The sequence below is a fragment of the Pteropus medius genome, unplaced genomic scaffold, assembly GCF_902729225.1.
Source record: "Pteropus medius unplaced genomic scaffold, Ma_sr-lr_union100, whole genome shotgun sequence".
Lineage (NCBI taxonomy): Eukaryota > Metazoa > Chordata > Mammalia > Chiroptera > Pteropodidae > Pteropus > Pteropus medius.
The window spans coordinates 5,761,529-5,787,323 of NW_024344253.1; the positions used below are offsets into that span (position 1 = coordinate 5,761,529).

Below are 25,795 nucleotides of genomic sequence, written 5' to 3' on the forward strand. Positions count from 1 at the left end.
TGTAAGTAATTTACACCTACTCTAGATCATTCATATTTCTTCTGGAACTCCAACTAAACTTAACTTTGACCATCTGATATTGTCCCAAGCTGTTGAGGTTTTATTTACTTTGAAAAATAAAATATATAAAGCAAAATATATATTGCTTTATTCTTTGGGAAAGTAAAGTGGCAGTATCTATTAAAATTAAAATTGCTGCACTTCCACTCCCAACCAATAGAGTAACTGGAACAGGACTAGATCTCTACCATAAACTATAAACAAAAGTATACATAAAGCCACTGTTTGTAGACATTGTGAAACAGACAACCTAATACTTTGATCCCTTTGATCTGTTTTTGCTGTTCTTACCAAATTTTGAACAGTTTCTATTGTTTAATCTTTAAAGCCAGTTTTGTTTTTGTTTTTAGCAAAGTCCAACATGTTTTTAACCCACTCATGTTTTTCTTTTTCCACTTCAGATATTGTTATATTTTGTTTTCAGTTCCAGAATTTTCTATTGGTTTTTTGTAGATTACATTTCCTTACTGATATTCCTCATCTTTTTACCTCATATGTCTACATTTCCTTAAAATCTTTCAGCATATTTTTAATAGCTTTTTAAAAATTTTTGTATGTTAAATTCAGTATGTCTGTCATCACAATGTCTGTTTCAGTATTCAGACAAATATATATGGGGGCAGATTTTTGGAGGTTCTTCTCTTTTCCTATCTCTCCTTTCTACCCCATACATTATAGCTGCTCAGAAGCTCTGAAATACAATCTCTGCCCAGCAAGACCTCTGTGCTCTACATGGGCTCCACTTCTGTTTATCATGGTCTAAAAAAATGCTTCTAGACAGAAATCATATGTGTGTAGTCTGTGTGTTTCCTTTCTTCAGGGATCAAAGTATTAAGTTGTCTGTTTCACAATGTCTACAAACAGTGGCTTTATATATACTTTTGTTTATAGTTTATGGTAGAGATCTAGTCCTGTTCCAATTACTCTATTGGTTGGGAGTGGAAGTGCAGCAATTTTAATTTTAATAGATACTGCCACTTTACTTTCCCAAAGAATAAAGCAATATATATTTCCTTTAGCATTGTGTGAAAGGGATCATTTTTCTAAAAATTCTCTGGTCATAAAGATTATTTGTCCTTTTTTAACTTTAACAAAGTCAACACATGCAAATGTTATATTATTTTATTCTAATTTGTACTTCAACGTCTCTTTGTTACTTTTTTACTTTACTCTGTAATATCTGTTCATATACTTTACCCATTTTCTATTGAGCTTATCTTTTTCTTACCAATTTATAGGATTCTAATTGCTTTCTAATAATTCACCCAATCTTATTTTGAAGTTTATTATCTTTGAATTGTCAAAATATATATTTAGTTTATAGTATATAAAATTTTGTTTAACTGTAGTTGTGTGTATTTATACACCAAATGAATTATAAGCAAATGCCATTTATTGTATATAAGAATGTGCATTATATTTAATCAATAAATATTAACTATTAAGCAATTTCTTGTTTTATGTGCTACTTCTTTACAAGTAAATGAGATGAGACCTTTTTGATGTAATTTTTAAAAATTGCCATGATAAACATGATTTACTATTAAGTCTACTGTACCTTCTAAAAGAATCTAATGACACTCCCAAGAATTGTCCTAGAAAATGGGAAAACTGACCATTCTATATAAACTACTACATTTCTAGCAGGTAGTTTTAAAAGCTTGTGATTCACTCGGCATACTATAACTGCAAGATTTGCCTATTTCTTTAAAAATATATTTTAGTAAAACTGGAATGTTGGAGCAAAGGCAAAACTAATTACCATAAAAGTTCACCCAAATTCTGCCATGTGGTAGGTATGAGTTTAAAAGTTATGACATATTTCCATTTTTTAGCTAAGATTTCTGTTTTTAATATTTCATTTGATTTTGGAGTGATCTACAAAAGCATTTCTGCCCAAAAGTAACCAGTTAAGTAGCAATGTTACACATGGGACACATCAAATAATCACTGTCACGTTTTTCAAGAATAATGAGGCAACTAAGTTTTAAGTGTATGAGTCTTCTTTGACATAGATATAGGACAGATAGAATATTTCAAACTCAGATAGCTGAAATAATGATAAAATAATGTAAAACATAATCATATAATTTAATAAGCAAACTATTGCATAAAATCTCAACCACATAACACTAATTTGAAAAGATATATGTACCCCTGCGTTCACTGCAGCATTATTTACAATAGCCAGGATAAAGAAGCGACCTAAGTGCTCATCAATGACTGGATAAAGTGGTACATATATACAATAGAATATTACTTGGCCGTAAAAAAGAATGAAATCTTACCATTTGTGACAACATGGATGGACCTGGAATGTATTATGTTAAGTGAAGTAAGTCAGGCAGAGAAAAACAAATACCATATTATTTCACTTACATGTGGAATCTAAAAAACAAAATAAGCAAAACTAACAAAACAGAAACAGACTCATAGATACAGAAAACAAACTGATAGTTGCCTGATGGGAGGGGAATTAGGAGACTGGGTGAACAAATTGAAGAAATTAAGAAACACAAATTGGTAGTTACAAAATAGTCTTGAGGATGTAAAGTACAGCATAGGGAATATAGTCAATAATATTGTAATAACTATGCATGCTATCAGATGGCTTCTAGACTTATCGGGTGATCACTTCATAATGTATATAAATGTCTAATCACTATGTTGTAAACGTGAAACTAATAAAATATTGTATGTCAACTATAATTAAAAATAAATTTTAAAAAAATAAGTAAGTAAGTAAATAAATAATTAAGAAGTTAAAAAAAGAAAAATATATTTCTGGAGAGATATACATGAAAATCAAAATACAAAAGCTAAATATGAAATATATGAAGCATTTTATTTCAAAGAAACACCTAGCTAAAATAGTCAATAATATATGGTCCTTCACAATTGAAGCTTATAGCCTGATGAAAGAGACAGATGTGTATATCAATAAAAACAACATATAAGGTTTCTCAAGAATATACTCATATATGTTTCCATTTATTGATTAGTGTTTTGGTTGGATATAGAAAGAGAATCAATTTCAGAACATTTTCTTATAGAAACAATTCTATGCGAAGTTAATGTTTGATGTATAAACTTCGAAAGAGTCATGGGCCACGGTATGCCAAGAGAAAAAAAAAGGAATGACAATATTAAGTGAAATTTTTGAATACCTATTCTGTCTGCCATTTTTCCAACTGCACCACTATTCTGGAAAAAATTATTTTAATAATTTCCTTAATCTTCACAAAAACTGTACAAGAAAATTACTTCTGAAATTGAGGAGGAAAAAACAGGCTTAGGAAGATCTAGTTAATAATACAAAATTATTCAACTAATAACTGCTAAAACTGGGACTAAACACAAGACTTGTCTGCATCTTAGTTTATTTTCTCTAAAACGAGAGCCTAAGAACAGGACACCCATAGGAAAAAGGGAAATGTGGGAAGCAGGACCTGGGGGAGACAATAACAGCATCCACTACTACAGTGACATAGACCCTCCCTCCTTTCAGAGATCTTAGGCTCTGGTTAAAATGCCCTTATTAGATCCTGGTTGCTATATTCATCTGTTAATAAATAGAACTGGGAATAGATCCTGAATGAATCATCTGAGTGTCAAACGTATTCCTCTCTGTCCCCATTATTTTGTAGCAGTCTTACCTCTGCATGATGATTAGGTTCAATTACTCCTGACAGTAATAATTCCTTTTCGTTTCTTTTATTTTACTGGAATTAGGAGCCCAACATCAACACATAGAAGCCATAGTTTTCAGCACAGTGGCACTTTAACTGTGTCCTCTGGCAAAAGTGTCTCTCTTCTAGGAACCAAGCCTTAAAACCTTAAAGCCTATAGTTTCAGGGACAGGAAGCACAAATGGTATGCATTCCAGTTTCCCCTCAAAACACATAACCACGAGATCCACTGGTTCTGATACACATCGTACCACCTGGAGGTGCTGGACTAATAGTATTTGGTAGCTGTGAGTCAACAGCATATTAAAGATGGAGGCACTAGCTCAGTAAAAAACATCTCAAAGTGGCACCTTTAGCATCCACTATCATCTTAATTATACTTATAATTTTAGCTCTATTTAATCCCTTTTTCAAAAGGTGTGAATATTGCAATTTTCCCACCCTAAGCTCTTCATTGTCTTTTGTGAGTATGGAGGACACTGTCTCTTTAATTCATAGGTCTTCAGAATGAGAGAAGCTATGCCAAAGGCCTTTTATTCACATATGGACCTGCTCTAGATGACAAGATCTTAGATTACAAGACTGAACCTGATGCCATAATTGGTTGAGTCTCTGGGCATCTTGGGAGAGTGTATTTTGGTTGTGTATTGATTGTGAGCTATTAGGAGCAAGAGGATGAACTGTGGAAGACTTTGATAATCCTTCAGAAAAATCATACCTCCATTCATATACTTGTGTAGTCCCCTGTCTTTACATCTGGACCCTATGATGTTTCTATTGCTTTAATCAATAGAATGCAGTGAAAGTGATGCAATGCCAGTTTCATACCTAAACCTTAAGCATTCTGCTTTTGCATTCACCCTGACCTTCCATGAAAAATCTCTCACAGAGAGGCCATGCGGAATGGGTGAGGCCTTGAACCTATCTATATAGAGATGAACCAAGAAACTCAGTTAACAGCCACACAGAGATCCAAGACCACTGACCCAAGCTTTTCAACCTTTCTACCTGAAGCTAAGACATGTGACTAGAGAAGCCATCTTGGATCTTCAAATCTAGCAGATATCACATTGGGCAGACACTTTCTTCCCCTGCTGTGATGTGTCTGAATTCGTGATCCGCAGAACTGTGCACAAATAAAATAATTATTGTTCTAAACCATTACATTTGGGGGTAGTTTGTTACATAGCAATAGGAAACCAAAATAAATAGTAATATTTTCCTTTTGTAATGAAAAAGAAGAACTGTGGTGTACCTCAAATACAACATTAGACTGTTCGATCTCGAGAACCAATACTACATTATGACGTCATGATATTGTTTTTCACATTACATTTCAGGTACCGCATTGTAACTTCTGTGCCAACATTTTTTTCTCTAATATGTTTTTAAATATGAAAGTGATCAAATGCATAAAATGTATTTCATTTTTAACAGAATCATTTTAGCTATAGAGAACAGAAAGCTTATTTTTTAGAAATTTGTTTCTATTCAGAGATTCCGACTTTCATATTGCAAAGCCTTGTGGGAATACTTTTTCCTGGTATGCATTCCAGTAGTCTTTTTATTTCCTGTAGCAGTGTCAAAAACAGTAATAGTAATATGAAAGAATGGAACAGGTTACCTTATAATATACATACCATATGGTTTTATAGTCTTATCCCTCTATTGGTTTGGAAGTTACTATATGTGGTAATAGTAAATCAGCCTTCTAATTATTATCCCTTGTGTATGACTATGTAAGTTAATGGATATTCAATAATAAAGATGAACACTTTCTTCTCAAATCTTGTCTTCCAGAGTTTCCGATGTTTGTGATATCTTAACTGCATTTCTTAAAATCCTTTTTTATGGCAGGACATAGCTTTCCACCTCTAAAGTTCTAAAGAGTAGCCTTAGCCAGGCTGAGACATACAAAGAAGGCCAAGGAAGCTCTGGCAGAATGAACAAAGAGAAAAGTAGATTGAGTGTGAGGTAAAAGAATAATCAGTGACAACTCCCAGATTGTTGGCTTAAGCAACTGTCATTTACTCAAATGAGAAAGGCTAGTGGTAAATGTTTTAGTTTTAGAAAATCTATATTAGTTGTATTCTTTATATTGACATTTCTATGAAGAACTGCTATTTCATTTGAAACTGTAAGAGAGGAACTCTAGCAAAGGAAATAATTTCACTCGGTGTAAAAGAACCAACTAGAAAAATCCAAGATGGGAACTAGTCATTGAAGTGAGACATATGTCTATCGACTTGTCTTCCAGCTGTGGTTCTAAAAGAAAAAAAGACAAAAACAGAAATAAAAATCTTTTAGCACAAGGACATTATAAGAGAGTCTAAAGTAACACTTATATTAAATAAATACTAGAGCCTATTTTTCTAGATACATCTTTCTCTATAAAAGCCTGAATTTAAAAAAAAAAAAAAGGTGAGATCTTATAAAAGTTTTTATAGCATATTGCAAAAGGAAAATTATCCTATATATTCCAAATAAATACATGTTTCTGCAAATTATAACCTACAGGAAATAAAAATTATTGTAGAAAATATTTATTTAGTACATTAAAAATATGCAAAGAATATGCCTCTATAAAAGATACTGGAATTCATAAGGAAAAATTAACCTAGACAAAGAATTACAGTGTAATTGACAAAAATAATGACAAATTGAAAGAGAATTAAAAATTAAATATCTAAATAAAGCCCACAAAGCAGAATTGACACTGGAGAAAATGGAATCAGCGGTGTTTCTCTAAATGGAATTAAAAAAAAAAAAAACTTTTCTGATTTTATTTATTTGCATCTTCTTTTTTTCTTAGACTAACTGAAGGTTACAACAGATGCTACAAAAATACAAAGGATCATTATAAACTGCTATGAAAAATTATATGTCAATAAATCAGATAACCTAGAAGAAATGGAGAAATTCTTAGAAACATGCACTCTACCAAGACTGAATCATAAAGAAATAGAAAATCTGAACAGACCAATTACTGTGCTAGTAAGGAGTTTGAATCCGTAACAAAAATCTCCCAATGAAGAACAGATAGCTTCACTGGTGAACTCTTCCATGCATTAAAAGAAGAATTAATGCCAATTCTTCTCAAATTCCCTCAAAAAGAAAATTGAAAGAGAAGGAACAATTCCAAATTCATTTTATGAGACCAGCATTACCCTGATACCAAAATCAGAGAAGGACCCTGCAAGAAATGAAAATTACAGGCCAATATCCTTGATGAACATAGATGTAAAGATCCTCAACAAAATATTAGCAAACTAAATCCAACATCAGTTAAAAAGATTATACACCATGATCAAGCCAGGTTTATCTGTGGTATGCAAAGATGGTTCAATATGCTCAAATCAATAAATGTGACACAACACATAGAAAAATGAAGGATAAAAATCATATGATCATCTCAATAAATGTAGAAAAAATGTGACAAATATTCGATGTCTTTTTATAACAAAAACTTTCAAACTAGGCATAGAATAAAGATTAAATAAAATTTAATAATAATAATAATAATAATAAAATAAAAAAACATCTAAATCAGAAAGGAAGACATAAAATTGTTTGTAGATTAACATGATTTTACATATAGAAACTCTGGACTCCAAAACTATTTGATAATAGACAAAGTAAAGTGGTAATAAACAAAATAAACTTACAAAAAATCAGTCATTTCTATGTACTAACAATAAACTATCTGAAAAAGAAATAAACAAAACAATCTCATTTACAATAGCGTTGAAAATAATAAAATATCTATGAATAAATTTAACCAGTTAAAAATCTGTACACTGAAAACTATAAGACATTGATAAAAGAAATTCAAGTAGAAGACACAAATAAATGGAAAAATATTCCACGCTCATGGGTTGGAAGAATTAATATTGTTTAAATGTTCATATTGCTCAAAGCAATCTACACATTCAATGCAAGCCCTACCAAAATCCCACTGGCATTTCTCACAGAAACAGAAAAAGCAATCTTAAAAATTGTATGGAACCAAAAAAGACCATGAATAGCTAAAGCAATCTTGAACATAAAGAACAAATCTGAAGGCATCCACTTCCTATGTTACAAAGTTTTAGTAATCAAAAGATTATGGTATTGTCATAAAAAGAGACACATACATCAAAAGAACAGAGGGCCCAGAAATAAACCTATTTATATGTATTTCAACTATTGACAAAAGTGCCAAGAATACACAATAATCTCTTCAATAAACAGTGTTGGCAAAACTGGATAGTCACATGCAAAAGGATAAAATTGGATCCTTATCTTATATCACACAAAAAAAACAATTAAAAATGGACTAAAGACTTAAATGTAAGGACTAAAGACTTAAATGTAAGGTCTAAAACTGTAAAACTTCCAGAAGAAAAAGTAAGGGAAAAACTCCTTGACATCGGTCTTGGCAATAACTTTTTGGATATGACACCAAAAGCACAGACAAGAAAACAAACAAACAAAAAAAAACAAGTGGGACTACATCAAACATAAAAGATGTTACAAAAATATGTTACAGCCATTATGAAAAGCAATATAGAGATTAATTAAAAGATTAAATATAGGTCTACCATATGATCCAGCAATCCTATATCTGGGTATATATCCCAAGGAGATGAAATCACTATCTTAAGGAGGTGTCTGCACTCTTATGTTCATTGCAGTATTATTTACAACACAATGATATGAAAAGAATCTAAGTGTCTATTGACAGATGAATGGATGACAATGTGACATATATTCAGCCATAAAAAGAAGGAAATCCTGTCATCTGTGACAACATGGATGAATCTGGAAGGCATTATGCTATGTGACATGAGTCAGAAAGAAAAAGAAAAATACTTTATTGTATCACTTATATGTGGAATCTTAAAAAAAAAAAAAAAAAAAAAGGCACAGTCATAAAAACAGAGAGTAGAGGGTTGCCAAGGAATGGGGAGTGGTAAAAATGGAAATGGTGAGATACTAGTCAAAAGGTAGAACATTTCAGTTAACAGATAAATAAGTTCTGAGGATCTAGTGTACAATATGGTGACTATAGTTAGTAATTCTGTATTGTAGGCTTAAAATCTGCTAAAAATAAATCTTAAGAGTTTTTACCAAAAAAAGTAAAAAGAAAAAGCTTTTGTGAACTGAAATATTATTTAAGTTTATAAATCAGAAAGATTAACTTTATGAACCCAAAAAAGCAATGAAAAACAAATCCAAAATGAAGCATTAGCACTCAGGCAGGCAGAAATAAAGAAATGACCTATGACTGTCCTCGAATTTCTCTTCTGCATACAGAATTTCAATGAAAAAAGTTTGTGAACTGAAAATCTCACATCAACCAATTTATTGTTTTAATATGAAAGCAACAGAAGACATCCCTAGGTTATAAAGACTTGGAAAATATTGCAGCCAATCCCTCTTCTTGGAAAAGAAAAAGAATAAATGATACAATTCAAGTGATAAAAACATGTCAATATAAAAATGCTAGTGATGAATACTGAGATTACTTAAAGACATTAGATTAACAAAATTGAATACAAATCCAAATAACCTCAATAAAAATTGGCTGAAGACCTACCATGTACAGGAACTCTTCTAAGCATAGGAAAAATAAGGACGTGGCTGCAATTTTAGATAGATGGGCTCATAAAAGCATTTCTAAGGAGCAAGGACTTGACTGAAATGAGAGAACAGGCCTTTAAAAGTCTCAGAGAAGAGTTTTTGGAAAGTTCCCAGTACCAGAGGTAGGAGAAAGCTTGTTCTGTTCCAGAGCATTAGGAGGCAACTGTGAGAGAAATGAAGTGAAAGGGAGAGTTTATAGAAGTTTGTGGCAGAGAAATACTCAAGGTCCGCATAGCATTGGGCAATTTAGTCACATAAGGAATTTTGATTCTGTTCTTCGGCAGTTGGAACAGCAATGCAGAGATTTCGCAGAGGGGTGATATGATCTCTTAGCTTTGAAAAGAATGGAGAGTAGAATGTTGGGTGGGGAAAATGAGGAGATGTTGGTCAAAGGGTACAAATTCCCAGTTAAAAGATGAATAAGTCTAGAGACGTAATGTATAGCATGGTGACTATGTTAACGATACTGCATTACATGAAAGTTGCTAAGAAAATACACATTAAATGTTCTCACCACAAAAAGAAAATGGTAATTATATGAGGTGATGAGGTGTTCACTAACCCTACTATAGTAATTGTTTCACAGTTTATGAGTATCAAATTATCATGTTATATACTTTAAAGTTACACAATGTTATATGTCAATTACATCTCAATAAAGCTGGATAAAAGGATCACTTCATAGTTTTATAGGTAATAGACTACAAGGTCTCAGGAAGACTAATTAGAAGGCTATTGTAGGAATTGTCTCCATGATCTCACTTTAATAGAACAGACTGAAGCATCTTACAGGAAAATTGAGGCAGGCATTTCAAATTCCTTATTATGCCTAATGAAGGCTAAATTTACTGTATTTTGATAATTGGAGAACTACATGTTGAAGTAAGCATTTGATAAGTTTAAATACAAGTCCTTGTAGAATCAAAAATAAACTTCTTAAATTCCAAATAACTATTGAAAACAAAAGTAAATGAAACACGAGTGCTATTTTCAAGTTCCTTCAGGGGCTAAGCTAATTGCAAAATGGGTTAAATTGGGCCACTAGAGGCTACTTAAGAATATAGATTATGTTGAACTGGGCAGTGCCCCTGTCCCTCCAAAGCAGGAGAAATTACTTAACTTCACACATGTATTGCCAGATTTCACTATTTATCAAAAGATGATGGGAATCTGAATTTTTAATGTGAAATTTCCAAATTTGTAAAGCACAATACACATTTGATTCCTCCATTGATCTTCTCTAATTGCTTAATTTTAAAAAGGAATAGATTTGAATTGTTGGCTGTCGGTTGGCAAAATCAGTTCCAGCTAGTGAACAATGGAAAACATCAACCATTAAAGCAGCACGAAAATCTGAATGCATCAAATAAAGTTATAGAAGTAAGCCTAAACTCTTCTACTTAGCATACTCTTCTACTTTTAACATATACGAGAGGTTAAATTCTCTAATTAAAATAACTCACATACCAAGGTTTTTTAATTTATTTTATTTATACTTCTTTCAGTTTTTTAAAATGAGGTAATTAAATTTTACTGCTATGAGATTCACCAAAAAACAAAATCAAAAAGTTAAAAATAAAAATATGCATGAAGTTAAACTCAAAGCTTGGAATCCTATTATAAGATATTTTTTATCAAGGTCAGTGAACATTAAGAGTAATTGTTCACTCATCCATGAGCTACTGGATGAGATGATCCTATACTTCTATTACCACAGAACTCAGAAAAAAAAGAATCTAAAGCATATTATAAACAAATAGCACCAGCAAAAGAAAATAATCATAAATAGTCAAACGAAAGGCAACTATCAAAATGAGTTTTTCTGGTGGTCCTGAGAATGGCTTTTGTGCACAGAAAAAAAATTTGCAGTTAACTCATTATTAAAATCAGTATTAATTTATTGAAGTTATAAATTCAAAAAGCTTCCCCCTCATATGTTTAAGGTTGTAATAAATTAAAGAACCACCCCCCGCAAAGGTAGCCACATCCTAATCCCCAGAACCTATGACTATGTTATACTACGTGGCAAAAGAGACTGTGCAGATGTGATTGAATTCAGGATCTTAAAATAAAAAGACTATTCTGTATTATCCAGTGGGCCCAATATAATCAAAGGGTCCTTATAAGAGGGAGGCAGAAAGGTCAGAGTCAGAGAAGGAGACACAAGCACAGAAATACGGTTTAAAGGGGAAGATTTGAAGATGCTGTGCTTGAACATGGAGACAAGAGCCAAGAGCCAAGGACGGCAGGTGGCCTATAGAGGCTGGAAAACTCAACAAAATAGATTTTCTGACCACAAAGCCCTTCAAAAATAAATAGCTCCTCCTTCCTTTCCATACTCTGGGCCTTCCAGGAGTTCCTGTCTTTGAGCAACTCTGACCAGGTACCACAAAATGAAGAGGAATCTGGGAAAGAGTTTCCAGACTTAGTAGCAGTAATGCCACTTTACAACAGATAACCCAGGATACATTGGTAGAATTCATTAGGTTTATTTATCTATTAATTAATATTGTAAATTTGAAATGATATTCTAGGACTCCTAGGTATTTCAGATATGGTAACTGACATGCTCTACTTTTCATTTTATTTTTTTCTGTTTCATTTTGTAAGTGGTTAACATTTTTCTATTATTAAAGCACATAAAATTTATATTTGGTTTTTCACTTTCAGCTCCATATTTCCTCTGAACTTGGTCCTAAATAAAATATAGTCAAAGTTTATGACTTTGCCATTGCTTTCCAGTTACCCCTAGTTTGATTGAGGTTCACCTGCAAGCAGTTTCCTCAACAAGGACTTTGGGGAGCAATAATCCCTGAGTGCTTGTGTGTCCATAACAACTCGTATGTTGAATTTTCACTTGAAGCACAACTTGGCTTATATGTTTTCCCTTGCTTGTCACATAAATATTGCTCCATTGTCTATGCTAAATATCGCTGAGGAAAATATATAATCTGGTTGATTTTTTTTCCCCTCTTCTAAGTGACTAGATATTTTGGCTTAGCTTTACAAAGGATCCTTTAAGAACCAATCTTTATCAAACTGTATCTTATTATTGATTTTTCTGGTTCAAATTGCCCTGACATATGACATGTATTTTCAAAAACGTAGGTCTAAGACTTCTTTTATTTCAGGAATGTTTTCTTGAATTATATGTTTCTATATTCTGTTCCATTATTTTGGCTTTCTTCTTAGGGAACTCCAATTATGTGCATTTGATCTCCTTTGTCTTTCTTGTGTATCTAACTATTCCCTTTAATCATTTTTTTTTAACTCCTCTTTTCTCATTCTATACTCGAGATCCCTTTCTGTATGATCTTCAGTGTTTATGTTGCCTTGTTCTCCTTCCAATTTGTCTTCACTTTTGTGTTTTTTTGTTCTTTCTACTTTTTTCTTGGTTCGCCAATGTACATTTCATTGTCTCCTGTTTTCTCACCACATTGGCCCTAAAATCTTGTGTTTTCGCTTTGGGTCTTCTTTCATAGAAATGATTCTTTCTTCCTTTTTTTTTTTTTTTTTAACTTTTAATCCATGGTAAAACATTTGGTCAGAACTTCCATCTGTTATTTCTCATTTTGTGAGGTGTCCTTTGGGGAAGTCTTTCCCACTTTTTTTCTTCTAGTAGTTTTGTGTCAATTCCAGGTTAGCTTCAATTTTGCTTCTTACTATGGAATAAACTAAAATTTTCTTGTCCAGCTATTGCAGGAGTTTCTTTTAGACAGTATAGTTTTACTGGATTTTTAAAAGACATATCAACACTTATCCATTGACCTATTCTATACATTTCTTTCATGCACTTTGACCCATTTGTTTTTTCACTTCCTACTTTGTCCTTCCCAGATCCCACAGCCTTTGATTCCTATTGGCCTTTCCTGAGATCTGTTGCTCCTGAATCTCTTTGTTATTCCATTTTTCCTGTGTGTCTTATGCCTTGCAATCCTTTCAGTTTTATGACAATCTTTGTTGCTTTTAGCAGCCTTTACACTTAAACAACAACAACAACAACAACAAACTAAGGGGACATGTCCACTTTCTAGTTTCAATATAAAAGGAAATTGCAGAGATTTTTTTTTTGTCTTATTTTTATAAGATGTATTAGAGAAAAATGGGAAACAGTTTAAGCCTCTATTTACTAGAAGAATTCTATTTTTACTTCTGAAATGCAAGTTTATAAAAAAAATATGTCTTTATGTTCAGCAGCCTGTGATAAAATTTCTTACATACTACGAGCTGTTTTAATCTTCAGAATCATTTCTTTCCTAATTTGTTCTTAATATATTAGAAATCATTTTCTGTTCCACTGAGTTCTTCCTTGAGAGACACTAATTATACTTTACTGAATCATCTTTTCTTTAACATCTTTCTTTTTTAATAAAATGTGTACATTGGATTTATCTCAATGCTTTCCTTTACATCAGTATTTTAATTTTCTGTATTATTGATACTGTATCTTGCTATTTTTAATTTTTTATTTAGTTCATTATAATGTTGTTTGTAGCGTCAATTTATTTCTTGACATGTGTAATGGATGCTGTGATGCACTACCCAGACTGCCCCTTCATGACAGAGGTGCTTAGTTGGCAGCAGTGTTGACTGATAATGGCTCACAACTAAATTTCTCTTTGAGAATTGCCCTGGACCAATGGGAGCTTTCTCAAACAAAGTTACATGCCTCCCGTCCTCAAGAACAGTTCATATCAAATGACTGGCCCATGGGAGCCATACACAAACTTGACCTCCTTGCCATAATTCAGGGCAACTTCAAATGGTCTCGCTCCAGGATTAACTTCCCACGGGATTAGCTGAGGCCTCTGTTCCAACTGCATTACAGTTTAACTCCTCCCTCTTTCCAATCTTGTTTCCCTTGTTCCCTAATACACCTTGTTCCTAAGAGTATTTGTAACATATTAAAAGGGCCACAAATTCTTTGATAGTCTTGCCACTAGAGGTAAGGCGTATGTTTCTTCTCCTTGAAACCGGGCTGTCCTATGTCTGCTCTGACCAACAGACTACAGTGGAAAGAGCACTGCCAGTTTAGGCCTAATCTTTAAGAGAACTGAGAAATTTAAGAGGTCCTGAGATTAAGTGGAAAGAGGGAGGAGCTCAGCCAACACACAGTCTTCTAGTTCTCTCTGCCAAGACATCAGGCATGGGAGTGATCTGCAGACAGGCTAGCTGCCAAGTGAATATACCCTCAATGGACTACTGACAACTCCACATGAAGCAGAAGAATCTCTCAGCCAAGATCAGTCCACATTCCTGACCCACATGATTGTAAGATACAATGAAATGATTATTTTTCTTATATCATTAAATCATTTTATTATGTAGCAATAGATAACTCAAACCATACTCCAAAATAAATATCTCACATTCAACCTCCATTTCAGGGCCTGTATCCTGAGAAATAAAATGTAAGACAAATTGATATGAGAAGTTGTCCTAAGAAGCAGACTCTAAAAAGGGTTTGTAGTTGGATCCCCAGTAGCTGGCTAGCAATGAAGACACCATCACTTATGGTAAGTGGACAACTGATGGCTCCTATTATGATGTATCAGTTCCATCATTAAAATTTATAGCAGCAGTAAACTGGAATGACATACCAGATGAAGGGGATGCACTAGCTGTTTCAGTATTATAGGTGTTTGGGATGTGAAGTGGGAATATTAAGTACAAGGACTATAAAATCTGATGAGTATTGCTAGGTAATATTGATACATTAGTGAAAGACAATAAAAGGCTAAGGGTAATGAATCACCAGTTAAAGGCAAAGTGTGAATTGATGGCCTTGTTGCCATCATATAAAGAGTCTCTTATTTCCTGTCATGGGAACACAAAAAAATGCCATGGATGAGGCTTAGAACTTAATTATAAGGGTAGCAGAGTTCAAAGAAAGTTAACATTGTCAAGTCCAACTGGTTTGTTATGCCAAGGTCAGGTTCCTAATTAGAGGAATTTTAGAACACTGAGATTTGGACTAAACTCTGGATTAATGCAGTCATATACTGAATCTCCAGATTCTCCTGATATATCCTACAGAAGTAGCCCACTTTTTCCAATTAAAGGCTAGCATCTTCCATGTTAAAGATGATACAGAAAACTTTGCTTTGTAAAACAACATGTACCAATACAAGTATCTGTTCCTCATCTCTCCTTTTCTTCATTTGATAAATAATTTTGGTTAACTCACCCATCAGGGTAAGTACGAGACCTTCTAGGGGAGGAAGGGAACAATAAGCCAACATATATAATGGATGCATTGCAATGTATGTAATAGATACTGAGTATGTAATATAGCTTTTATATGGGAGCAGTTTTCTGAGATGCAGGGTGATGCAGGAGAAAACACCTGGGCAAGAATCCTGGGAAACTATGCCAACATACTGTGCAGATGGTTCTTGGAAGCTTGGAAAAAGTAATGGCCCATACAAAGTGATATAGATATACTATAGCTACCATAGCAGGTGATGGAATAAGTGATCAAAAGACTCAGAGAAGTAGACATGTTAGAGTGGATAAGATGCATGAGACAAGAAATTCACTAACCATCTATGTTCCATGAGAGAGCTCCATTTATTAAAATGATAAAGTGAGAAGCCATCAGCATTATTGAGAAATTCAATAGTAGTTGCCATCTATAGCAGGGTTTATTGTAAATCTGGAATCCTGATACCAACAGAGATCCTGGGATCCTTAAATAAGAACCCAACTGATATTAATTAAAGGTCAGAAGCATGATAATCATATTTATCATAAATAGCAAGAAGGTCTAAGTCGGAATCAGATGTACCTAGAGACAAGATAAATGAGTAGCCAAAAAAGGGTATGGCTTAGTTTATTCAATGAATACAAGATAAAGATGAAAAATCATGAGCCTGTGGAAACTTCTCCAGTAAAATGGCCATCCCTTAACCGATTTCTGAATATTAACCACTTCTCAGTCTGAGAATCCAATGAATGTAGGAAAAGTCAAATAGCCATGAGGAAGAACCCTTAAATACCACGTCAGTGCATTTTAATGATTCCCCCAGCACATTCCCAAAAAGAATCCATGACCATTAATTTAAGCAACAAAACAATGTGGAAAGATAAAAATTAATTCAAAAGAAGAAAGAAAGGATAATAAAAGAAAGTTAGAAAAAATAAAATGTTAGAAATAAATTAAAAAATATTAGTGATTATAGCCAGTGTAAAATGGACAAAATGTTACAATTAAGTTAAAAATTATCACAATGAATTAAAAAAAACTAAATCCAGATACAGGCTACTTGTGAAAACTACGTTTAAAACATAATGTCACAGGAAGTTTGAAAGTAAAGACCTAATTAAAAGATATACCAGGTTCATACAAATAAAGTAAAACTGGCACAGCTGTATTATCAAAAAAATAAACTTTAAAGCAAAAAGCAGTTACAGATATAAAAGAAAACTCCATCATGATAAAAATTTCAGTCTCCCAATAAAGCAAAAATTACAAACTTGAATATACCAGATAATATGTCCACGAAATACATGAAGATACAAGACAGAACTGTAAGGAGAAACAGATTAATCCAGTATCATAGTGGGAGATTCTAGCATATCTTTTCTCATAACTTGTGTATTCAATAAGAAAAAAGAATAGAAAAGATAAAAAAATAGTGGTCATACAGTACACCCAACAGTTGGAGAAAACATTGTTTCTTAATACTCAAGAAACAGTTACAAAACTTGATGACAATTTGGCAAGGAAGAAAATTTCAACCATTTTTAAAAATTCACAATCTCTATTCACAGCTTAGCTGAGTTTTAAACCAATAATCAAAAGAAAAAAAAGGAATACATTAGGAAACTAATACATATATTTCAAAAAACTCATGGGTCAACAGACAAATTAGTAATAAACAGGTTACATATCAAAACTTCATCAAGAAAATGAGAGATGGTACAAACGAATACATTAAAAATGAGAAGGTTCAAATATGTGGTGACAGAAAGAAATCTAACTATGGGTGGTGAACATACAATGTAAAATATATATGACTTACTATTGACTTGTACGCTTGAAACTTACTGGATTTTATTAACCAAAGTCACTATAATAAAAATAAATAAATTTTTAAAATATGAGAAGTACACATAAGATGAGATGTTATAAAATTTGAAAAGATTATAAGATGATGTAGATAAAAAATACTATTGAAAAAATATTTAAAATAGCCATTTCCAGAAAAAATTGCCCTCCTCCCCTCAAAATAGAAACTCTAAATAGTTCGTTGACCAGTACAAACATTAAATCTGTGGTAAATTTGCCCACAAAAAAAAAAAAAAAAAAATGGAGAAATTGAGAGTTGGACCCTACCAAATATAAAAGAAACACATAACTGCAATTTTTCACAAGCAATTTCAGGCTCTGTTTTTTATTTCTTTCTGGGCAACTTATTTAACTTGTGTGCATTGCTATGCTCATCTATAAAATGAGAATTATAATACCACACATCTCATAAATGGTTATGAAGAGTGAATGAGTTAATGTATATAATGTGCTTTCAGGGGAGTGTAGCACATATTAAGCACTTTGTATTTATTATTATTATTATTGAAAAATCTTAATATGAAGAGTGTAGATAAGAAACAAATCATAAAGTAATCTCATCAATGAACATAGATACAAAAACACTAAATAAATTTGGTGAGAGCTTGTCATAATGCCATTAATATAGTCTGAAGATTCCACTTTGTAAAATTGGGGGTTACATTATTGCAAGGAAAAGACCAGGGTTTCCTTGCTGAGAATTCCTGGAATCTGCTCAGTCCAGGTCTGTCCAGGTCACATGTATAGTTTAATGCTACCTGGTGAGAACCGTCCACTCTACCTTAAATATAATGAGAATGATTCTGGGTTCTGTGGCTATGAGGCAGAGATTTCTAGGCCCCAGTATTGTCTTGGCCCAGTCTTCCCACATAGCCACCAATTAACCAGAAGATTCATGACTTTATACCATACATAAAAATCAATTTCAGAGAGGTTAATGACTTAAGTAAGAGGCAAAATTATTAAACTTTCAAGAGATAATAAGAGAAAATATCTTATCTCAGGATAAGGAAGGATTTCTCAAATGAGGTTAAAAGCATTTAAAGCAAAAGGTTGATAAATTTGATGATGTTAACATTAAGAACTTCTGCATGACAGAGAGATTATTTAGAAAATGAAAATATAACAGAATACAAAATATTTGCAACATATATAATTGACAAAGAACTAGTTCTGAGAATACATAAGGAATTTTTATGATAAGAAAAAGACACAGACGCCAATAAGCTGAAAATAAAGTGAAGAGATCAATGAGAAAGTTATAGTATGTATTTTCTTTGGAACATTTTTTTTTCTCGCAATACGCTCTTTCATTCTTTTTTCTTTTTCTCTTTCTCTCATGTACTACACGCATGCACACACCCCAAGTTATTTTTTTCTTATTATTTTATGAAAATAGAAAGCAGAGAGGAGGCATTGTTGAAATATAGTTACCAAGATACAGTTGTTGGCTGGGCTCACTCATGAGTAAATGGCTACTCTCACATGTTAGCATCATAGTTCACACGAATTAAATTAAATTGGAATTTACTAGAGGAAGAAGACTTTTAGGGAAAATTTTCTAAATAAATCAAATATGTAAATGTAAAAATCCATAGAGGTCAACTCTGTATCTTCTTTTTTCAACTAATTTCAAAACATGTTCTAATATACTCTAAGGTTTAGGAAACACAACTTAATGGAGACACTAATGCACAAAGTATTGATTATGAAAAAATATTTTTCTTGTAACTTGGGTTCATAGCAGTGAGCTCTATAACCTTCATATTGAAAAACCACAATAAATATTATTGCAGAGGTTAATGACAGCCATAAAGTGTATTGCTATCAGATGATTAAATAGCATATTTCTTCCCCATCATCTCTGAACACCTCAGTAGCTACTGACTACTCATCTGGGGCTCAAGATGCCCAATATCTTGGCCATAATAAGTAGGATATACTGGATATCCTACTGTTTGTGGGATTGGAGTTTATTTCAGTGCCCTAAATCAAATTCTGCAAAAATCCAGGCTGAATTCCTCCAGAAAGCTACTAATTGTCTTTTTCTCACAAAATTTTCCTGGCTTTCTCAGGCACAAGTTGAGGTTCCATGCTCAGTGCTGTTATGGGATTTCGTACATAGCTCTGTTGGCACTCATTTCACAGTACTATCTTTATTCATAAAAATGTATTTGAGTCTCTCTCCCTGAAAATGAACTCAAAGAAAGAAGCCCCAGAGAAAGATGAGTTCTAATACCATCTCCAGCTGGGAAAACTAACAAAATCTTGAGATTTCTTACTTAGAGATTGAGAACAACATTTTGTGTTATTTAACTCAAAGGTTTATTATAAGAACCAATAAGGTAAGATATCTGAAAGCAATTTAATAACCAGTATACCGCAAATTTATAAACTATTACATGCCAACAAATGATCTAAAGTTAGCTAACATGGCATATGTGATGGTGACTTTATTTTTCTGGTGTCCTTTAAAAGACATTATTGTCCTATAGCACCATCAAGTTTACCCGGCCTTTCACAGGTATTGTTTTCAGTGCTACTCACTTTATTCTTATAGCCAGTGGCTCCCAAACTTGGCCACACACCAGCATTATCTGGAGAGCACATTAAAACTCAGATTGTTGGATCCCATCCCCTGTGTTTCTAAATTAGTACTTCTGGGTAAGTTCTGAGAAGAATTGAATATTTTATGCTGTATGTATAAATTTCACTTAAAAAATTGAATTCACATAAGATTCTGAGGTAACATGTTATGAAACAATCTCAAATTTTAATCCTGAAGGATACCTTGGCAATCACCAAATCATAGAATTTCTTGAACTGGGTTTCAGGATGTGGACCAAATACCTTGAACTCATTGAAAGTACATGAAAATTCTTTATATAAGTCCATTTATGCATTTTCTTAGAGAGAGGGTACAAAATTCCATTTTATCCTTAAAGGACTCTCTCTATGACTCCAGAAGAGTAAGTTACTAAGTCATTTTGTCCCTAATGTCACTTAGATTCAGAGAAGCAATGTTACCACAACTACATAGCTATTCTTATAAAACTGGGACTACAGATCAGGTATCCTAACTTTAATGCATTTTGATTTTTAAGTATTCTTCAATTTAGTTTTCCTAATACTAGTGACTTTTGAGTGTTAGGCATTCTTTCAAACAATAACATAGCATAACATTGAATATTTATTTATTTAAAGAATTTCATAGAAATATAAAGACATCATCTTATATCTCAATGACTTTGATCTAGTAACTTTTATTTTCCATTAGTTTCCTTTCATTTTTTTTGTTTTGTTTTTGTTGTTGTTGTTGTTGTTTCCAAGTTCCTGGAATCTTTGCTATATAGTAAAGACTACTTCTTTCTCCTATAAGTGGTTGTGAACATATGCCTCAGTGACTTGAACCACTAGAGGAAAAATGCCATCTAGAACACTTTCATGCTATTTAAAACCACCCCAAAATGAGAATGATTGTGGGTCTACATAAAGACAGAAATAAAGAAACCTGAATCCTAGTCATTGCTCTTCCATAAACATTGAGACACTAGCTAATTATTTTCATTTCTCTAAATTTTCTCATGTGTGAATAAAGGAGTTTGGACCATTAGCTGATTAATAATATCCCCTTTACTTTTAAATCTCATAATTCGAAACATCAAAAAAGCACTACATAGTATTTGCTAATTCCCTTGTTCTTCTGTCCTAAGTATTTTCTACTTTTGTCTAAATATTTTCTACATTTGCCCTGCCTCATTTTATACCTGCCGAAATGAAAATTAAAATGGTATCTGTGTACAGTGAAGAATTAATCCCTCCCAAACTCTGTCCTATGCATCTCTTCCTCTGGCTGATTTTCTATATCCTTTCCTTGCAATAAATATAACCATGAATAAATGCCTCTGTGAGTTCAAGTCTTTTCAGCAAATTATCAAAACTGAGGATAGTTTTGGAAAACTCCTGAACTTGCAGTTGGTGTCAGAAATAAGGACAGTCTTGTGTCCCTAAGACTCTGGAGGTTGGCTAACTCTGGATACTATGACAATATATTGCTCTGCTCTGTATCTCTATCCTTGTTAATTTATTACTGAATACATAGAAATGAGGGAAAGATATGGTGTTTTAGTCTTTCAAGATTAAAAAACAGGTATTTCTAAAGTATTTTGTTTTATTGAAAAGTTCCTTCCCTATTACTTACTTCAGTAAATTTAGATAAGACATTATAGTAACTTCATGATTAAAAATCAGTTTTCCTTTCTTCTTTGAAATTAATTAATTGGCTAGAAAGCTGCATTCAATATGATACAATCAATCAAGTGTTTTGACATAAAAGTAAAACAAAGGTGGAAAATTGAGAAATGAATACTTCTACTCACAACTTATATATAATTGTGATTTTTAAGTATATCAGTTTGCTTTTCTATATAGAAATATGAGTGGAAAGCCATGAAAAAGATGTGCTCTAATGGATAAACCATAATGATTCTATATTGCTAATTACTGTAACATTAATGCATTCTAATTTGCAAATTTGAAAAATATCTTAGTTACTCTACGGTGTTAAGTAAATAATCAGCACCCCATAAACACTGTGATAAACCTAACAGTTGACCTTTCCAGGTTGAAATTCATAATAGGGCATGGACTAAGCGTGTTTTTAGTCCAGACCAACAGGCTGCAGTAAAAACTTTTGTGAATAATAACATTTGAAGTTCTTCTCACAGAATGGAAAGAAAAATATGAGTGTTGACTCTGGCAACTACTGGCATATGCTTAACCACTCATCTTTCAGTGACGAGATGGACAGAATCACAGCTGAACATTCCATATAATCAAAACTAACCCAATGTTCTTCATAGCTCTTTACATTGGAATATTTCACTAAGAGAATGATTTTCCATAAATGGAACAAAATAATTGCTACCTAGGTTTCAAGCTGCATAATGGTTCTCTTCACAAATAGGAGTTTTCACTTCTTTAAATTAAAAAGCTACAAGGAAAAAATATATATTTAATGTCTCAGAAAAAATTAAGTGCAAAGGGCAATTCTTTAAATATTTATTGGAAAGCCAAAAGATAATCCTTTTTACTTTACCAAATGATTCAGGCAGCATATTGTGAGATATCATCCCTCGAGTAACTGATGTATGCCAGCAGAACCAATACATCACAGAACCGTAGAAATCCTTATATTCATATACTGTCAGAGGCTAAGGTCCAATTAAAGACCAAGTTCATAATACACTTTCAACAAAATATATTCTGTGACGATCTAATAAACAAACAAAAGATGTCCTCAAATGGCTCTGAATGCTAAAAAATGGAAATGATTGAAGACATTATCGTCGACTGGCTGAAGCAGGCGCCTCATTTACTCCCAGACTAGGTCAGATAAGGTGATGCTTCCTTTGAGGAGCAGTGTTACTATGCACCCTACTGCTGTCATCTAAACAATATTCAGTCAGTGACTTTCCCTGGAGGATGCTACTATGGGTTCAAAAGGGGATGCAGGATTCGTGTGGTCCCCTCCCACAGATTCAGTTGTTTGTGTAAAATAACTGACTTGCCAAAGCCCTCCCTTACCAAGATTCTAATTTCTATTTATAAATAGGCTATTCTATTTTTTTTAAGAATAAAATATTCATAATATTAGGAAAATATTTTTAATCAAAGTAGTACATAGCTCAACTAAAACTAAACATAAAGTTATACCTAGTACCATGCAATATAACCATTAATTGGCAATAACAATGTATTTTCTCACTACTGTAAAAATACTCCAAAAAGTAGATTAAAGTATTAGAAAAAAATTATTGAGGCACAAAATGTTGAATGAAAAAATTCACTCATAACTTAATCTCCACATGTGTAATTAATGCATGATTACATCATAAATAGAAATCTGGTGTTACTTGAACACCGATTTACTCGAGGTTTGATGAAAGGTAGAGAAAGGAGCACATGTCTTACAGCCTACAGTTCATCACTGTCAAAGAACAGACATGCTGATAAAAAGAGTTTGAACACTTTAAATTACATGCTGTAATCATCTAAATAAATTAATCAAAAATATATATCACCTATGAAGTAAAAGTTTTATTTAAATGCTCTGTAATTTTTGCAACTCCATTTAATTATTCACTCTCATACCACTAGATCTTACCAAATAAATAACTCACGAGGTAAAATAAACAGACATAAAAAAGTAGCTAATTTAACTATAAGAACTGAATATATCAGATCCTACAAAAATATAGCTTTATCAAGACTGGAGTTTATTCCAGTAAATTAACCCTTTAATGATTACTAAAGTTTCATCTTCATCCTCTTAGTATTCAAACAAGATTCAATTAAAATAACATTTACTTGCTGTGTTGGAACTCCAAAAAAGTAGAAACCATCGACTTTGTCTTGTCAAAGACTTTCTAGTGCAGTTAGAAAAACAAATATTTATTGAGGAACTATAGAGTAGCTTAAGTTATGCTAATTAGTTATATGAAACAAAGTTGCAATATTTAATAATACTTTGGAGTATCACTGACCTCAAGGTCTAACACTGTATCCCTAGGAAATAGCAGAGTACCTAACAAGTGTAGTAAACTATGTTAAGGAATACTGTTGCTTATTCATTCATCCATTCACCAATATATTTATTGAACATCTATTTTTAGCCAGACGCTCAACTAAAAACTGTATATACAACAGTAAATAAAAAATAAAAATAGTTTTACCTTCATGCAAATTACATTCCAGATCAGAGTTTCTTTTTCTCATATCTAAGTCTTCAACCTCTTTCTCCATTATCTCTTTTCTAAATTTGGCAAATAGCCCACTCTGGGTTCATCAACTATTGGGCAACGATAGTTGGTTCAGCATATGACTCAAGTAAAAATAATAAGAAATCCCAGGAATTTATATTGTTATTTAGTTTAGTTTAAGACAAGCCCATTTAATCCTAACCTATAAAGAAGGTATGTCATAAATTATCATTAGATGGTTAAATTCATAGTGTTAAGAAAATTTAAAGTACAGTCACACACCACATAACAATATTTCGGCCAATGACGAATGGCATGTACAATGGTGGTATCATAAGACTACAATGGAGCTGAAAAATTCCCATCACCTAGTGACTTCATAGCCATTGTAACCTCATAGAGCAATGTATTACTCATGTGTTTGTGGTGATGCTGGTATAAACAAATCTACTGCACTGGCAGTCATATAAAAGTATAGTATATATAATTATGTATAGTACATAACACTTCACAACAATAAATGGCTGTCACTAGTGTATGTTTTTACTCTACAGTACTTTTTGAATGGTATTTTAAAGTATACTCTTTCTACTTATATAAAAAAAGTTTGCTGTAAAACAGTAATGTCACGTGAGTAGCAACCTCATACATCTCTTGTTTACAGTATCTCTTGATTGCATCATTTTCTCTTAAGCTTGATTTAATCTCATATTGTTTTATACAGTAATAAACTGTATAGGCTGTAGCTGAAGAGTAATAGACTATACTATATAGCCTACATGTGTAGTAAGCTACACCATCTAGGTTTGTGTAACTACATCTATGATGTTAGCACAATGACAAAATTGCCTAAAGACACAAGTCTGAGACTGTACCTGTGTCATTAAAGATAAATTATTGTAGTTTGTAGCTCAGAAAAAGGCTTAGAAAAAAATAAGTAAAAACTACTTAATAAATATAAGATTTGGTAAATGAGTTATTTCCTGCAGAAAAAATGACAGAATTCTATTATTTGATGAATTGTTCCATGGGACTTATTCTTCAAGATAAGTTGGAACAGAAGGACTTATTATAAGTTTTAGGAAACTACAAGAAAGAGTAAGTTGTGAAGAACTACAAGTGAGCTCCACGGTCCATGCTTCTCCTTGTAACTCTTGGGCCAAGCAAAACAGTACTCTGTGCTCTTTTACACTTCTTTTAAGGTAGGTCTATGTCCTTATGAAGTTTACAACCTAAATTTCCAAATTTCCAAATTTAGGTTGTAAACTTCATAAGGACATAGACCTACCTTAGATAAATTACAACAAATAATAAGATGTTCTCAGAGACTATCAAATAATTTTTTAAAATACCAAATTTATCAATAGTACTAATTAAGATGTAAATGGTGGGGCTTAATTAACCTACACAATAGACTAAATCTTTCAGTCAAGGTTATTGAAATTTATGTTAAGCTCTATATAATATTTTACTTTACATATTTTTAAATGTCATTTTAATGTTGTAGGTATTATTATTCACAGTAAAAATTACTACATATGTATTTTGGGTCTTCGTCAGGAGTCAGCGTCAAATGTTAAATGCAGATTCCA

General features: G+C 32.5%; 1 long non-coding RNA gene across 2 annotated transcripts in view; it reads right to left on the minus strand.

Moving 5' to 3' along the window:
• Positions 1-3,154: 3,154 nt before the first annotated feature.
• LOC120607859 (uncharacterized) overlaps positions 3,155-25,795 on the minus strand; it is a 71,597-nt gene continuing 48,956 nt past the window's right edge. For both annotated transcript variants that reach the window (XR_005654255.1, XR_005654254.1), the window contains exon 4: positions 3,155-6,014. This is a non-coding gene — a long non-coding RNA (uncharacterized LOC120607859). The remainder of the gene's footprint in view (positions 6,015-25,795) is intronic.